Source organism: Mus caroli, unplaced genomic scaffold (assembly GCF_978045245.1).
Source record: "Mus caroli unplaced genomic scaffold, Mus_caroli_1 scaffold_7, whole genome shotgun sequence".
Lineage (NCBI taxonomy): Eukaryota > Metazoa > Chordata > Mammalia > Rodentia > Muridae > Mus > Mus caroli.
Window position 1 is genome coordinate 135,164,270 of NW_028227262.1, and position 17,861 is coordinate 135,182,130.

A 17,861-nucleotide genomic window follows, 5' to 3' on the forward strand; every position below is an offset into this window, starting at 1 on the left:
TCCTTGTTGCCGTGGCAAGCCCTCTGCAATAATATAATTATCCTTACTTAGTTGAGCATATGTCTTCCTACTGAGAAAATCTGGATTGCATTATTAATACCACTGTGAAATTTCTCATTACCTTAACAAACATATTCTCAACATCTATGTTTTTTTTCTTTCTTTCTGTGTAATATGAGGATACAGAGTTCACTGTTGAATGCAGCAGGAAGCTCCTTTAAAGACCTTAGAAATGGTAGCTGTTATTATATAGAAAAATTGCTTTCTTGAGAAATATCAACACAATTACACTCCTGAGAATGACTCCTGAGAATATTAAAAAGCATGTCCCCTTTCTATACTTAGCTCTCACATTGAGTTTAATCTTTCTGTCTTATATTTCCTTACATTATCTGATCGGTGTTCTCTGCTGTTCTCTTCTTAATTCTCTAAGCTGAATTTTAATTGCCATTCACGTTTGTAGTACATAAAAAACACGTCTCAGTTTGGAGAGTCAAATCAGTGTGTAAGACTGCTCTATGCTCAAATAAGATCTAATTTGAAAGGTCCCATGCAAAAAGTTGGGCATGGTCATATGTAGGGTTTAGGTCAGCGTCCACCCTGCTACAGGTTGCAGCCTCTTAGGGAGGCTGAACACAGGAACTTTGATTGGGCTTATCCCACACTGCCCTACTGCTGCTGCTGGTGCAAGTATGAAAGCACATAATCGCTGTGCTAGTGGTGGGAAAGCACAGTCTGAGATGTGGGAAAGCCAGAGATGGTTCAGGGTTCCCAGTCTGCAATGAGGTCAGGGCCATGGGATTCTCAGACTCTTGAACATCCAAGCACTGCTGGGAGGTGCAGAAGAGCAGAGAAGGAGCAGAAGAGCAGGAGTCAGGGCTTGTGGTCTGGGGGTTGGGAGGAGGGGAAGGGGAGCTCCAGCTAGTCTCAAGAGGATGGTTCTTGGCTTGGCAGAGGTAGGTTTGATGGCAGTTGTGACTGGGAGCACAGGGAGCCTTTGACAGGAGATTAGATTGTGGCTCTGTAGATTAAAGCCTTCTTCATGGCTTCCTAGAGTGGATCTTGATGAAAAGAGACAATCCATGGTTCCAAACAATTTATTGACATGGCTGAAAATAGATGCATAAAGCCATATCGCCTTCTTTTTTTAATTTTTAATATTTTTATTACATATTTTCCTCAATTACATTTCCAATGCTATCCCAAAATTCCCCCATAGCAACCCCCACTTCCCTACCCACCCATTCCCATTCTTTTGGCCCTGGTGTCCCCTGTATTGGGGCATATAAAGTTTGCAAGTCCAATGGGCCTCTCTTTCCATTGATGGCCGACTAGGCCATCTTTCGATACATATGCAGCTAGAGACAAGATCTCCGGGGTTCTGGTTAGTTCATCATGTTGTTCCAACTATAGGCTTGCAGATCCCTTTAGCTCCTTGGGTACTTTCTCTAGCTTCTCCATTGGGAGCCCTGTGATACATCCAATAGCTGACTGTGAGCATCCACTCCTGTGTTTGCTAGGCCCCTGCATAGTCTCACAAGAGACAGCTATATTTGGGTCCTTTCAGCAAAATCTTGCTAGTGTATGCAATGGTGTCAGCGTTTAGAAGCTGATTATGGGATGGATCCCTGGATACGGCAGTCTCTAGATGGTCCATCCTTTCATCACAGCTCCAAACTTTGTCTCTGTAACTCCTTCCATGGGTGTTTTGTTCCCAATTCTAAGAAGGGGTACAGTGTCCACATTTTGGTCTTCATTCTTCCCATATCGCCTTCTTAGGGTGAGCATGAGATTAAATACCTTTTGAAGGGAGAAATGTCTGGGAAGGGAACATTATTGGCTAAGCCCTCTGGGTCTCTAGGTACCTCATTTACACGGAGAACTCTATCTTGAGCCTACAGGATATATATAAATAAATAAATATATATATATATTATGTTATACATTATACATTATACATTATATATTATATATTAATTATATATGTAAAAGCATAGCACATGTTCCAAGACAGGAGAGTGGCAGGGAGCTGAAGTTATCTCGGCATCAAGTGTGTGCCCACCAAGTCTCTGGTTCGCTACCTGCCTACCTTACCAAACCTCCTGGCATGATTTTATGTCCCACAGTCATGTATGTACTTGCGACCCCAAGGCTGGTTGGTGGTGGGTTATGCACCGACATGAGATTCCTGGATCTTGCTGAACGTACTAGCCCTCCTTTCATGGAGAGACCATAAATTAAGGGTAGGTAATGATTGGGCAATAAACCTATGTCCTTTTCTGGTTTCTGTGCAAGTACACATGTGTATACTTGTACATATGTACACTACATACACCCTCACATGCAGACATATGCACAAATCAGTTTCTTTAAAAAACATCTCTTTTTTAACCCATAGTCTTCTCTATAGAAGATTCATGTTTCATCTCTTCCACCACACATCGTTGTTATCAACTAATTTTCAGAACTCTAAACTGCAGAACTCTAAAGAGATATTATTTTTGTTATTTTATAGCACATCACTTTTTAAATTTGTTATAATGTGCTTGAACCTGCCCGTGGGAACAAAGCTGGTGAGGGGGAAGAGTGGTGAGGGAGGATAGCCCATGTCTCGCCAGAGTTCCTCCTACGCTCTGGACAGGTGGACGTGGGAGGGCTGCTCGACACTTTCCACTTGGTCCAAGGTGGGCATCTAAGCTACTGACTCCACTCTATGGGGTTGGGGGTGGACAAGGGACAGCCCACAACTGGGGACCCTATGGTGACACCCTGTAGCCCCAGGGTTATGGGAGAGAGGGCTGAAGGAAGAGAGGTTCCCATGCAGGTGAGAGTAAGAACATCAGTCCTTGACTGGAGCATAGGAAGGCCTTCCATCAGGAGATTAGAAATGGTTCATTAGAGGAAAGCCTATCCCATAGTCCAAGCTCATCTGGTCTTGATGAACAGAGACAGTCTATAGTTTTAGAGCTTTATTATAGAAAGGCAGGGAGAAAGAGAGAAGGTAGAAGAGGGGGGGGGGAGAGAGAGAGAGAGAGAGAGAGAGAGAGAGAGAGAGAGAGAGAGAGAGAGAGAGAGAGAGAGAGAGAGACTGGCCATGGCCAAGAGGAAAGAAGGGGGAAAGGAGAGAGAGAGAAGAAAGGCTAGAGTAAGAGTTTAGAGAGAGTGTGAGTGAGGAGAGAGAGTAAGAGAGTGAGAGGAGAGAGGAGAGGTGAGCAAGAGGAGAGTAAGAGAGCAAGGTGGGGCCAAGGAGCCCCTCTCATTGTGGACTGTTATCTTTACTGTAGGTAGGTAACTGGGGAGGAGTCTAGCCTGAAGGTCAGAAGCTTGGGACATTGTCTATGTGTCTACTAGCCACATTTCTTCTGTGGGGGCTGTGAGGGGTGGTAACTTCAACAGGAGCCTGAAGTCCACGAGATATGAGGAAACTCCTTCCATCTCATGTAGGTGGATTATCACCATTGAGTCCCAGGGTTCACGTCTCACCTTGATTAGAGACCAGACTGTCTGTGCATAGCCCAATGCCCCACACCTGCCTCCTATCCCTAAAAAGGCACTTGATCTCTCCATTTCTCTCTCTCCAAGTACATTACCAACAGCCTTTGAAATATTCCCAACTAAAAAACATTTTGTCTTGATTCTGTTTTTCCACATTTCCCACATCCATATATTTATTGTTTCAGAATTTCATGTATGCACATAAAGTATTTTTATTAAATACATCACCTATTGCTTCTGGGTCCTCCACTGCCCCATCTAAACAAACAAACAAACAACAACAACAACAACAACAAAAACTGATTCTACTTTCTGATTTTCCAGTATTTCTATAGGTATAGAACCACACGCTTAGAACATCAGTAGCCTCTCAGGGGCCAAATATCTGAAGAAACATGGGCATATTGTCTCCAAGATCCATACATTTACAATAGTTACTCAGCGAAAAGTGAGACTATTGACTACTATATGACATGTATATGCATTCAAGACAGCTGTAATTGAGTACAATGGTACTTTCATGTTTGGCAAATCCTGTTACATTGTAGATGTCCACTAATTCGGGATCTTATAATTTTTTCACCTAACAGGCATTACAGAAGATTCTACCTAAACATTAAAGAAGGATCATTATCTTAAGCAGCTCATAGGATTTTTTCCAAGTAAATAACAAATTAGGACACAAAAAGCCTAAAGAAATATAAGAAAATGAATTAGTATCAAAGAAATAACCAGAATGAAAGAAAGATGAATCTCAGCAACAATATAAGATATAACCCCATACTCATGGAGACTAAACAATACACTACTTGAACTACTGAATATTAACTGTTTCAAAAAAGAAATCAAGAATAAAAAATTTAAAGTTGTTAAAATTGGATGAAGGTGAAAATACAGAACCTGACACTATTACCAATACTATGATGTGCTCACAAAAAGGAGCCTATCATGACTTCCCTCTGAAAGACTCAAAAACCAGCTGAACAAGTCAGATGAAGATAGTTACATCCAACCAATGGACAGAAGTTGGTGACCCCTGGGTTTGAATGAGGGGAAAGCTGGAAAAAGCTGAGGAAGAGGGTGACCATATAAGAAGACCAATAGTCTCAAATAACCTGGATCCCTGAGATTTTTCAGACACTGAGCCACCAACCAGGCAGCGTACACCAGCTGATTTGAGTCCCCCAACACATATACAGCAGAGGACTCTGGGTCTAGACTCAGTCAGAGAAGATATATCTAACCTCAAGAGACTGGAGGCTCCAGGGAGGGGGAGGACTGGTGGGATGGGGGTTGGAGTGTGTTGGGCATATTCTCGTGGAGATGTGGGGAGGAGGTATGAGATGTGGAACAGTCAGAGGGTGGACCAAGAAGGGGATAATATGTTGACTATATAAAAAGGATTAAATAGAAAAAGAAAATAGAAGGGAAAAATAAAGAAAAAGAAATACAGAATGACAATATCTATGGGCTACAGAGAAGACAAACCTAAGAGGAAAGTTTATAGCAATAAGCAACTCATAAAATTTTTGAGAGATCTCAAATTAAGTACATATAGATACACCTAAAGGCCTTAGAAATACAAGAACAAACAGCAGCCACAAACAATAGAAAGGACAAGGCAATCAAAATCAGAGCTGATAATGAAATGGAAATAAAATACAAAGACTCAATGAAACCAAAAAAAAAAAAAAATTGTTTCCTTAGAAAGATGGAGATTGGCAAGTAGTTAGCCCAAGTAACCATAAAAGAGAGAGGCCTCTAACTGATATAATCAGATATGAAATGGGAGCAGTTCCAACACACACAGAGGAATGTCAGAGAATCTCAAGGACATATTTCAATAGTTTTCATTCCTTTGGTCTGGTAGCTCTCAAAGGAACAGATCAATGTCTAGATTCATATGGCTTGGTAAGTTGAACAAATAGGAAGTAAAGAATCCATGCAGAACAATTCACACTTTAAAATAGGTCTAGGAATTCTCACTCATACAATTTATGCATATTAAGAAACAGACAGAACTAGACAGACGCCACTCTAAATGTGGTTAACATTTGGGAATATAGCAAACGGATTCTTGTTTTTGTGCTTGTATTAGCATGGAAACAGACACAATATCCAAGGAACTAATTACAAGTACATATATGCAAGAAATATTAATGAAATAAAATATCATGATTAAAACACAGTGAAGAAATTGTGGATATTAGACAAAAAACAATGAAGAACAGTTGCACAGGGACAGTGGCACAGAATCACGAAATGCCAATCAGGAAGAAACATGACATTGTCAAGAAAACAGAAGTATTATTAGGAAAAGGTCAAAATAATAAAGAGTTGTCAAGTCCTGGAAGAGCCTATATTCATAGTAAATACCATTTCATTCTATACCTCTCCTTTGAATAATTCCTATACCTACTTAGTACAGAGGAATATACTTTTTTCTTTTCTGAACATGCCAGTAGTAACTACAGATCTGTTCCCCTTTCAATCCACAGGAATCAAGGTATATTATGTAAAATATAACCTTGTCTATTTAATATTTCTTTGATATTGTTAGAATAGCATTTAGCATTGTTCCTTTAGTGGATTAAAGATAAAATGAGCTAACAGGCACCAACCACCATGAGCAAAGTTAGGTACATAAACATATAGGAATGTGAATTAGGTGTTTTTCCACGTATACGAGTCAGAGCACTACATTTAGACATCACACAACGTCTAAAGTAACTCTTTCTTACTTATTTAGGGTTATTATAAATATAAAATATCACTGAAGTAAAAATAAATATGACATTGAAATTACAAACTCATGTATTCCCAGGGCCAGGAAGATAAGTTGGGAAGTACAGGATATACAGAGTGAAGAGGGGTGGGCGTTGTTGTGTGACTGTGGACTCTGCTTAAGATCATCCTCTGATGATTACCAGCCCCAGTAGATCATTTCTAGGAATTTGAAAAGACAATAAAATGGGCCTGTCACAGCTTTAATAGTAAGCAGGCTTACTTGTGTACTTTTAGTGCTGGGAAGGCTTACACATCGTCAGCTCTCTTCTCTCATCTTCATGCTGTCCTTGCCAGGCCATCTGTTCAATCAGCTCCCAGGGGAGGGTTTTACTCCTGCCCCAGGGATGCTGGAGCAAAAGACTGCAATGACATCATTGTGATTGTTTTTAAAAATCAAATTTACTCAGAAAATGCCTTGCCAGCAAGAATACTGTCAGGTCACAGCTGTTTCACAGTGAGTCATCCATCACTCTGAGGACTACCCCACACAGACCAAAGCAACACAATCCCACACACCAGGAATAAATAAAATAATGCTAACTCATATGAAATGTCCACAGGAAATTTGTACCCTGGATTTGCAGCAAGATACATCAACTTACTATGCCTTTCTTCTAAAGAAACTTGGAGACAATGAGGATTTAGAAAAGTGATGATTGGCTATGTATAGTAGCACATTTGACCTGGCCATTTGAAATATATTGTCATTAACCAAGCAAGAGAACAGATTCAATAAGTTAAACTTGTTTTAACAATACCTACCAACAGATATAATAGACCTAATAACAGAATTATACAGCTGTCAAAACTCTAGCCTTTGAGTTTGTTTTCATCTATTATATTTTCCAAATGTTCATATCCGAGACTATCATTGCTGTCCTATTGGGATAAGGTATTGATATCACAAAATATTAATGAATTGTCAGATAATATACTGGCAATTGTGATTTGCACTATTAAAAAAAAAACACATCACCTTTAGTGACAGCTCCAAATTGAGACCTCAAAAAGTCTTGGGTATGAGATGTAATGTCAAAATGAGCAAGGCTATCAGCAAGACAGAGAAAGGGAGCAAATAAGATTTCTACAATGTGATAAATTTGCTCATGCCTAGTCATCATACCCCAGTATTTCAGGGATATAAAATAAGAAAATCTAAAGACAGAAAATAAAAAGAGAATGTAAAATTTGCAAAAATGTTCAAGGACAATTGGTCCAAAATGACCAGAAAAAATACATTATTTCAAGTAATTAAATATTGTCCTGATTTTTCAGCAACTAGTGTATAATTATTGTGCAAACAATATTTAACAAACTAGTTTGTGTTGATAGACAAAACCTAAGCATGTTGCATCTTTCTTTGCTTAAAGAGTTACATACATAAGAGCTCTTAGGTTTTGCTTTAGGGATAGAATGCTTGTGAACCTGTGTTCTCCTAGGAAAACACTTTCTGAAACAGAACCTTGAAATGTGTCTTCTATGAGTCATATCTCATCCTCTAGTACTGAATATGCAATTTTAGGTGGAAACTGAAATGTCATCTAGAAGTATTTGACTTGAAACAATTTGGAAGAGATTATCTTAAGTGAAATTACTTTTCAGGTAATAAAAGAAAATGTAGGTTTGCCATGGGGATTGACTAAATACACTACTTTTCAAGTAATGAGCTCTTTGAAATGAACTAACAATCAAAAATCATGATCTTGCTTTCTTTATAGCCATTGCTAGGTGTTAGCAGGTAATGAGTGTGAGAATTTTCTCTTAGAACTAGGACAGATACAATAAGCTATAACATTGAGTAGATGGTAATTATACTCCTAAAATTTCAAATCGATGTGCTCATCCACACCTACCATACGTGAGTCATAGTGTAATGCATTCAATTAAAATGAATAAGACACTTCTTACTCTTAAATTGAATATAATATACTATAACAAATTTGTTGTTATTATTAATCTAGAATAATTAATAAAACTAATGAGCCTTAAATTATATAAAGATATATATGGTATTTATTATATTTATGGTATTTCCATTGTATAAAGAAATATAAACTCATATGCATGGATATTTCTACAAAAGACAATTATAACTATAAATTATGAGTTACATAGTCATGGTGGTGATGTAATAGAGCATTTTGTATTCTTCAAATTATTATTAATTTTTGGCTATGAACATTCATTAAATTTTAATTGGAAAAAAAGTAGATCCTTTTTCAACAGTGAATCATTTGGCTAGAAAATTATTTCTTTGTTCTAAGACAAGGACTAGTAAATGATTATAAGTAGGGCAAACAGACTGACACCTATTCTTACATCAAAGCCCTTTACAGACACAGCTTGAAAAATCAGGCTGTAAATATTAGCAGTAATAAATGCATATCCACCACATTCTGTGCTCTACCTGCTCGTGCAAGAAAGCCAGGGGCTAATGATCAAGACACTCTATGATAATTTAAAGTTCAGGAATTGCCTTGAGGTCATTTACTCCAGTCAAAGCTAACCTTTCTGACAGAACTGGTTGTTATGCAGTTTATGTGGATTTCTGAAATTATGCTTAAATTCTTCAAGATCATGAAATGTCATTTTTATTTTGTGATTAATAATATTAAATTGGAAGCACAGAGAGACCACATCATGGCCAAGGTCAAAGCCGAATGGAATTCATTCCTTTATCTGTGTGTCATCTCTGATTCTATCTGTAACTTTATCAAGTACATGTAAATTGTTTAAACTATCTGTCTAACCATCTACCAGCCATTAAAAGAGCATGCTACAGCTTTTCCCATTTGAAGAAATACAAAAATACTACTTATCTTTTGGATGGGAAAATAAACGTGGAAATCAGCTTCTAAAAGGTAGTATGTAACACAGTCTTCAACAGACTTAATTTCTTTTTAAAATTAGAAATAAAATACAGCCTTAATCAGTTCTGCAAATCAAAATTTCTCTCTAAGGATAACTGATATCCCACATAGATGGACTTGGTAAAGTGCTCAGAGATGACAGAACATACATAAAGATGAGATATTTTCTCACCCTGGAAATTTTTAATATAAGGAAGCTAATAAATTCTACAGAGTTGTAAATCAAATCACTAGAATTCTTTTCCCATTAAGAATTCAAGCCTAATTAATGCTAATAAAGAAAATTAATTGGCATGGTGTTTATGTGGATCCTGCATGTCTTCCCATGGAGCTTTCTTCATCTTTATAAATATCAAATGTGATAATAATATGACATTAAAAACCCATTGCTTGCTGCTATCTCTAGGCTGTGTCTCAACTACAAACTTTCTAGATGAACAGAGTGAAATAGTGAACCATGTGTTAAGATTAATGAACTCTGGCTGTCTGGCATAGAGAATATACTATACAAGTGATTCACTTTGTTCATATAATTTGAATTTTTCTGCTTTATAGCCCATCAATGTTAATCATAAAATAATTAGAATGTTTCCATTTGAGTAAAAAAGAATCTTATGAATAGTTTTTAAGTAGAGTTTGGTAGTCAAATGACTCAATGATTTTGATTTATGTTTTATTTGCCTATATCGATTTCATGAACATCAACTACATTTTGGTGATTCTTTAATTATACACAGATGACTCTTATTTTGAATGACAAGTAGGATCCCAAGAGTCAATGTGGGGTGACCTTAGCTGAGACTCACCGCAGTGGAGTTATGGAAACTGAAGAGCCCACCCATCTTCTGCAGCCAGGCAGGAACACCAGTGGAACAATAGAGACTACAATCCACCCATGAAACTTTCTACCCAAAGTTTATTCTGCCTGCAAGAAATGCAGGAACCAGGGACAGATGGTAGAGCAGAGAGTGAAGGAACTGTCAAGCAATAAACTGCGCAGCTAGAGACCCTTCCAAAGGGCAAGCACCAATTCTTGACACTATTAAGGATACTCTGTTATGCTTGCATATAGGAGCCCAGTATGGCTGTTCTGAGAGGCTCAACCCATCAGCTAACTGACATAGATGTGGAGACACACATTCTAACATTGGACAGAATTTCAAGACTTTTATGGAAGAGTTGGGAAAAGATTGAGGGCCCAGAAGGGGTTAAGAACTCTGTCAAGTAACCTGGACCCTTGGGGACTTTTAGAGACTAAACCACCAACCAGGGAGCATGGGTAGAAACTAGCCACTCTGTGTCCTGCACATATATAGCAGATGTGCAGCTCAGTCTTGGTGTGGTTCCCCAACTGGAGCAGAGGTTATCACTAAAGCTGTTGCTTGTCCTTAAAATCCGTTCCCCTTACTAGGCTGTCTTGTCTGGCCTCAGTTGGAGAAGAAGCAACTAGCCATGGAGAGATTCTACACGCCCAGGTGGGACTCAACTCTTTCAGAGGAGTAGGGGAGGAAGATCTAGAATAAGGACAGTGGGAGGAAGGGACCAGGAGGGGTACATCAATTGGGATGAAGGAGAATGGGTTGGGGATGGGGGCATCCACGTGGAGATGGGGTAGGGAGGGGAAGAAGTGTGGGATGTGGAGCAGTTGGAGGGTGGATGGGGGTATGGGAAATGGAATATGGAGTGTAAGAAATAAATTAATAATAAAATAAAAATAGAAACTACAATAATAATATTTAATAATTATCATTAATGTTAAAGATTAAAGTGCATGTCTTTTTGACTAATACATAGTAGTTAATGTCTATAATAGAATTTGAGGGGCTGAATTAGCAGGATTGCTAAAAGTTCAGTGCAAGATGTGGCTATATAATTCAGCTTAGTCTCAAAAACTGAAAGCAAAAAGTAACATCAAATAACTCCTCTAGATATATCCCAGTTAATGTTTTTAGCAGATGTAAATATTTTTGGAAAACATAATAAACAAATTTCTGAAAAATATAATAAAAATCTCTGAACACATATTATATATAATTAATACGTGGTGTTTATTCTTCTCAATGTGATTTACCTGAAGTTGTTGTCATGTTTTAACTCTAAATCTAATGATACAAAATACCACAAATCATCTCAAGTTTATCTGACTAGGAAGTTTTTTCATTAGTTAAAAAATATTTTCCATCCTGTCATCTACTGGAATTATAAGTTCTTGTTTCAGGGTTATCTACTGCAGTTAAATATATAATAAGCTTTGTCATGCAATCTACAAGTATTTAGGGGCAGCAAGATGACTTGCCACACCAGCATAATGACTTACATCCAAGAATCTCCAGTGGATGGACGGAAGTAATACAGGAGAGTTGTCCTTTGATCTCCACAGGTGTATCTTGATGCACACACACACATAGACACACACACACATTCACACACACACTAATAATAATAATAATAATAATAATAATAACACAACAACATCAGTGAATGAATCAAAATAAATGTAATTATGTCTAAAAAATACTCATATGCGAAAATCATTTGAGGTGACACTTTGATCATTGTTGCAAGGTGGTAGCACGTGACATCACATTAGGGACCACCACTGCTTACTCCTCTGAGACAGATAATAACACTAACATCCATTAACAACATTTTAAAATTGATAAAGGAATTGCTATAATAGTTGTCAATATGTTACCCTTTAAACCATATGCATATATCTGTATGTGCGTATATATATATATATATATATATATATATATAACAATAGTGATGAAAATACAAACACAATTTTGTCTTAAAGAGGGGACACAGGAAGGGCTGGAGGTGGAAAAGAGGGACATAAATGATATAGACACAAGATTTAAGTATAAACTTTTCGAAAGAACTAAAATTATTAAGTAAAAAAACTCACCATAATTCAAATTTTTGTATAGAGATAATATTAAATATCCTCAAGCAAACACATATCACTCCGACTCTGACAGTGACAGTGTACACAAGACCTGTTTAAGTTCAAACCAAAAACCTTCCAGAGAAGGAGAAATAGGCAACAAGTATCATCCCTAACTAAGAAGCAATTTACAAATATGCACAGCAAAAGAGAAAATTAGCTTTTTTGGAGTTTCACTTCCTATATCAACCAGTATCATAACTCCATGCCCAGAGGGGTTGGCCAACACAAAATAGGCTCCATTTTTCTTTGCTTGTTTTGTTTTTATGTATATTTCTTGTTTTTCTTTTTGTATTTTTAATATATTTGTATTTATTTTGGTGTTGTTTCTTTGAAACTTTTGTGGATTTTTTTTTGTTTTCCTTTTTCCAGAGAGAGAAAGAGAGAGAGAGAGAGAGAGAGAGAGAGAGAGAGAGAGAGATGTATATAAAGAGATATCATGAGATTGTCTAGATAGGGAGGAGGGCCACCCACAGACTTGGAGGAGAAAGAATATGATCAAAATATATAGAATGAAAAATACTATTTTAAATAAAATTACTTTATTTTAAAATATGTTTAAAATTTTAATAAAATTAAAATAAGAAAATTAATAGTTTAATTCAAGAAATAAAAATCAATTCATAAGAGAAAGTAAGGTTAACTATATATAACAATTACTTTAAAAACATTCTATTCACCTAAAAAACAATTATTTTATTATTAGAAACAGCTGCATTCCTAAAAATCATTACTTTTCTGAAACATGAACTTGGCTTTTAATTCTTTGAATGTTTGGGAAGTATCTTTTATATGTACTATGCTGTTACCAAACTTTCTTTAATAATATTTCAGTAATTTTTATATTGAATTTTTCATGTAAATTACCATAGAAAGTATAAAATGCACAACCTATTTTATCCTCAAGAATATTAGCAGGTTGATTCATAGTAACTAAAATTCAGGAAGGAGTGCTGGGTGATACACTACAAAGCAGGGACAGGCAATGTGAAATGCCTATGGAAGCCCATTGAGAAACCTGGGGTTGGGGAGGAGGATGGGCCATAAGGAGAGAGGAAGTATGTGGCAAGGCTGGAGAATGCAGGCACTCTACAATGCTTTAGCAGTAACTAAACTGTTACAGCAAGCTGCATTGCTTCAGGGAGAAAAATTAATTTACAGAAATATCTGTGTATGCAGAAATATATTGTAAGTATATGTAGGAGGTAAATATAAAGTATTATTTTGAGACATAAATAACTCACTAGAATATGTTAACATTGTCTAAAAATATAAGTCCAATATAGGAATGGCATATTTTCTCTTTTACTAGGATGACTATTACAGAAAAAATATAGCCCTCGATGGATTAATCAGTGATGGCGAATGCACCTTCTATGTTCAACATTACCATCTTTGGATATATTTCTAATAATCTGCATAAATGTAAATTATAAAATATTTACAATATGACTAGCATGTACAGACTCTACTATTACTATATTGAGGAATCTCATTGATGTTCATACATGAAGTTCTATCTCATTGCGAAATTCTATCTCACTTTTCTTTATTTCAATTTAGGATTACAAACTTAAAATGAGGCAAACTTTCTTTTAACTTTCTACCTTGGAAGTCCCAGTCCGTGGTTAAACAAATCAATTGCTTTTAGACCTCTGACAAGGCACACATCCTAGCAGGGAACATGAAACAAAATCAGGCAGCCAGGTTGTGGGGAGCAGGTGTGGCAGCAGTCCCAAGAAGGCGCCAGGGACTGCAGCTAAGTCTTATGACTTGCACCTGACTTCCTCATACATCTGAATATAAGCCACAAACATCTTGAGAGCTGCGCAGGTGTACCAGGTTACTGGCGAAGCCATTTTGGTGGAGATATGCCCCTCCTGCCCTGATTAGCTGAAGCTGCGTACCTGGTGAGGTGATGTGGCCTGCTGTGAGTGGATGGGAACTGATAGTATATAAGAGTGAGAGGCCCAGGGCTCGAGGTCTTTCACCTACACAGTCAATGCACAGCCCAATAAACGTGTGCAGAAGGATCCTATTGTGGTGTCTTTCTTGCTGGCGAGTCAGGCGTCCCACACCAGGTTATAGAAGCTGGGCCATGAAGCTGAGTGCAAGTGGAACATGGAGCTGGCCATAGCTGGATCACAGAGCTGGGTACTATAGTGCACACCTGTAGTTCCAGATACTTTGGAGACTGAGGTAGGAGAAAGATAACTTAAATCCAGGAGTTCTCAGCTACAGGATGTTATGCTGATTCAGTGTCCTGATTATGTTCAGTGCCAATATGGTCCTGGGAGCAAAGGCCAACAGGTTGACTAAGCAGTCCAGGTTGAAAAAGAAGTGAGGTTACAACTTCAGTTGCTCCTTCACAGAAACAACTTTCATTCCCAAGTGTGTAGGTTTTGAGATGCACATAAACAAGGTAGCACTTTTTTTAAGGTGCCATTTCTTTGCTGTCAGTCCATTCTAGATGCTTTCCAGTGCCAACACAAATCTTTATCTGGGCTCCCTGTGTAGCATGTTTTCTGAAATGATTGATCATTTCTTTTGCCAATTTGGTAGCTCTAGAAATTATGTTTCTAGGATTTCCTTTCCTCTGTGGGGCAGGGAGAAGGTTTTAAGGGACAAAAGGGGACTTACATGAGCTAGAGACACAGATGTGAAACCACAGACTCTAACTCAGGAAAGTTGGGATCAAGTGTACTTAGTGAGCTTTGGGTCATTTGCTGCACCCTGCAGTTACTGGGAAAGACTTCCTGATTCACACTGCTGTCCTACAGTGACTCTATGCTCTTCATCATAGCTTTACTCATAGATAGACAAAAGCAGCATCACCTTATCATGTACATGTCCATCATCATGTGCTTTCTGGTACCAACTCCCTGAATTAATTCCTTCTGCATGTTTGTAAGCAAAATTCCTGAGAGAAACAACTCAAGGGAGGAAAAGTAGGTTTGCTCATGGTTTCAGGGGTTAGAATCCACCACAGTGAGGAAGGCTTGGTAAAGTGTCTTAGTCTGTGGTGATAAAAGCTTGTACTGACTGCTGTTTGTATCACAGAGGGCCAGGTAACAGGGTGCATGGCTGAATGCACTGAAACCACAAGCCATGTACTCAAATGTAATCACTCACTTGGCTAGTCTCAGCAATTGCACATTCTTCATAGTAACTTCAGAAACCGAAGACTGGCGATTCAAAGTAAACTTCTGTAGAAGACACTTCAGATTTGGAACTAACACCTTCTTCTTATGATAGAAATTATTACATTGTATCTTTTTCACCACTGCATCTTGGAAATAGAGCACACTACTTCCTTTTTGACTTCTACAGTAATCTATGCCAAAGGTTTGTCTTGAGACTTGGAGACCTTGGATTTTGTCCTTTGAGCAAACTGTAACCACCACAGGACATATATTCAAAGGAGATCAAATCAATGGACTAAATATACATCTGGACCCTTCCCAATAGTTAGGAAATAAAAACAATGTAAGTTTTAGTCAACTGATGATGAATTGAGGGAGAAAAAGTGGGGCATGTGCACCACGAAACACTACAAATTCATTCAAACAAATAAAACCCTGACGTCTACATTTAGATGGAAGTTTAGATCATTATGTTTAGACGGGTATAAAAACAAATATCAGTACTCACTAATGTTTCAAGTTAGAGAATTGTCCTAAGCTCAAGAGAAGGACAGAAATTACTAGAAGCTGGAGAGAGTTCAGTTGAGAAGGTGGTGAGAAAAGGTGGTAGTTAAAATAATTAAAATTATATTGAAGTAAGAAATTCTTTAATTTTTGTAAAAAAATTATGTGCTTTTACTTAATATGTGTGTGTTTTGTCTACAAGTATGTGTGTCTGTGCACCGCAAGTATTCAGTGCTCACAAAATGCAGAAGAGGACACCAGACACACTTGGAGCTGGAGTTATACATGGGTGTTACAGTCAATATGTTTGATGGTAATTGAACAGTGTCCTCTGGAATAACTAGAGTGCTTCTAACCACTGAACTATATTTCCAGCCCCGGAACTAAGATATTCTATGCATAACTGTATAATCAGTTGACTTTTGATAATGATTATATATAGTATATTTCAAAAAACAAGCAGAAAGTATTTTGAATGCTTCTATCATAAGAATATTATAAATGAAAAGATAGGCAGGATTGACTCTTTCAAGCATTAAATCACATGGATATAAGTCCAAGAAATGCTTAAGATATTGAGAGTGATGCCTAGCATGTACCAACACATTGTATATAATTTCAAGCATAAAAAAACAAAACAAAAAATCTGCATGATATCCCATTATGGTACTATGTATATGTTAAATAAAGAAAATGAATTAAATAAAAGAATACAAAGATAAAATACTGAGAGTTTATGTCTTGGGGAATGGTCTTCATACATTTTGTATGTTGAGATAGATTTGGTTTTTTGAAGGCCAAGGGCTGAATGCCAAACTTAAGAATGTGTCCTCAAAGCCAGGCGTGGTGGCGCATGCGAGGCAGAGGCAGGTGGATTTCTGAGTTTGAGACCAGCCTGGTCTGCAAAGTGAGTTCCAGGAAAGCCAGGGCTGTACAGAGAAGAGAAACCCTGTCTAAAAAAAAAAAAAAAAAAAAAGAAAGAAAGAAAGAAAGAAAGAAAATTGTGTTCTCAAAACCCATCTATTAGAGACTTGGTAAACAGTGCTGGGTGATCTTTCCTTAGACACCATGTTTCTGTAAAATTAATGCTATGTGGTCAATGACTTTTCAAACTGCTTCAAGTAAAGTGTTCTTGTATAGAAGCTGATTATCTCAGTTGTCTCATTACAACAAGAGCAGCTGATGAGCATGGCAGAGGTAAAACAATAGATTTCTATTGATTGTTTGTTTTCTTCTAGACAAGTTTCTCAAACATTAGACTATCAATGTGTTTACATAAGAATATTACTTCGAAGCAGTCTCAGGTCTCTGAGACATAACATGAGATGTATGGAGGCTTTAACAGGTTTTAAAGGAGATGTAGTATAATGTTATCCCTTTGTTGAAAGGTATAATGGGAATTTGTACAGGGATTGACTGTCAATAGAAGTAAGGCGAAATGATGCATACTTTTCTTTATATGGCACATTCACTGAAAGTCATCGCCTGAGGTAACAAATTTTTGTCTTTATATTGATGACTCTTAGTGCTTTCTCAGGAAACCTTCTGCTGACCTGAAACACCTGAGAGTGAAATTCATCAGGATTTCGCATACTAAAATGGTATTTAAATGTCACCGAAAATTCTAGCAGGATTTTTGCACTTTACAGGAGGAAGAGTTGAGAAGAGTTCATGACTGAAGGCAGCTTTGATGGATGGTAGGACTGACAGTCACACCTGCTTAGAATACAGAATTAGCAAAAGCTTGGCAGCATAAATTTTAAGAGCAATTTGGGTAGGATCAAGGGTTCGGGAAGCCATTTCCCATCTGTCCATCTAGGGCAATGGGCAGTGAATAGAGCAGAGAAACAGGGATTTACAGCCAAATGTAAACTATACAAAAGTACATGTTACTAATACAAACACTCCAGGAAAAAAAATTACGAGTTTCTAGCAAAGAGTAGACTGAAATATGTATCCCTTTTCCTTGTGTCATCCTTTGTCAGAAATTCAATCAACTCATTTGGAGATGGAAAGAACTGAGCATGTTACTATTACAACAAAAAAACCTTTCAATTCCATGAGGTTGCTGTGCTCAGCACTGGCAGGTGGTCTTCTGAATGCTAGGCTCTG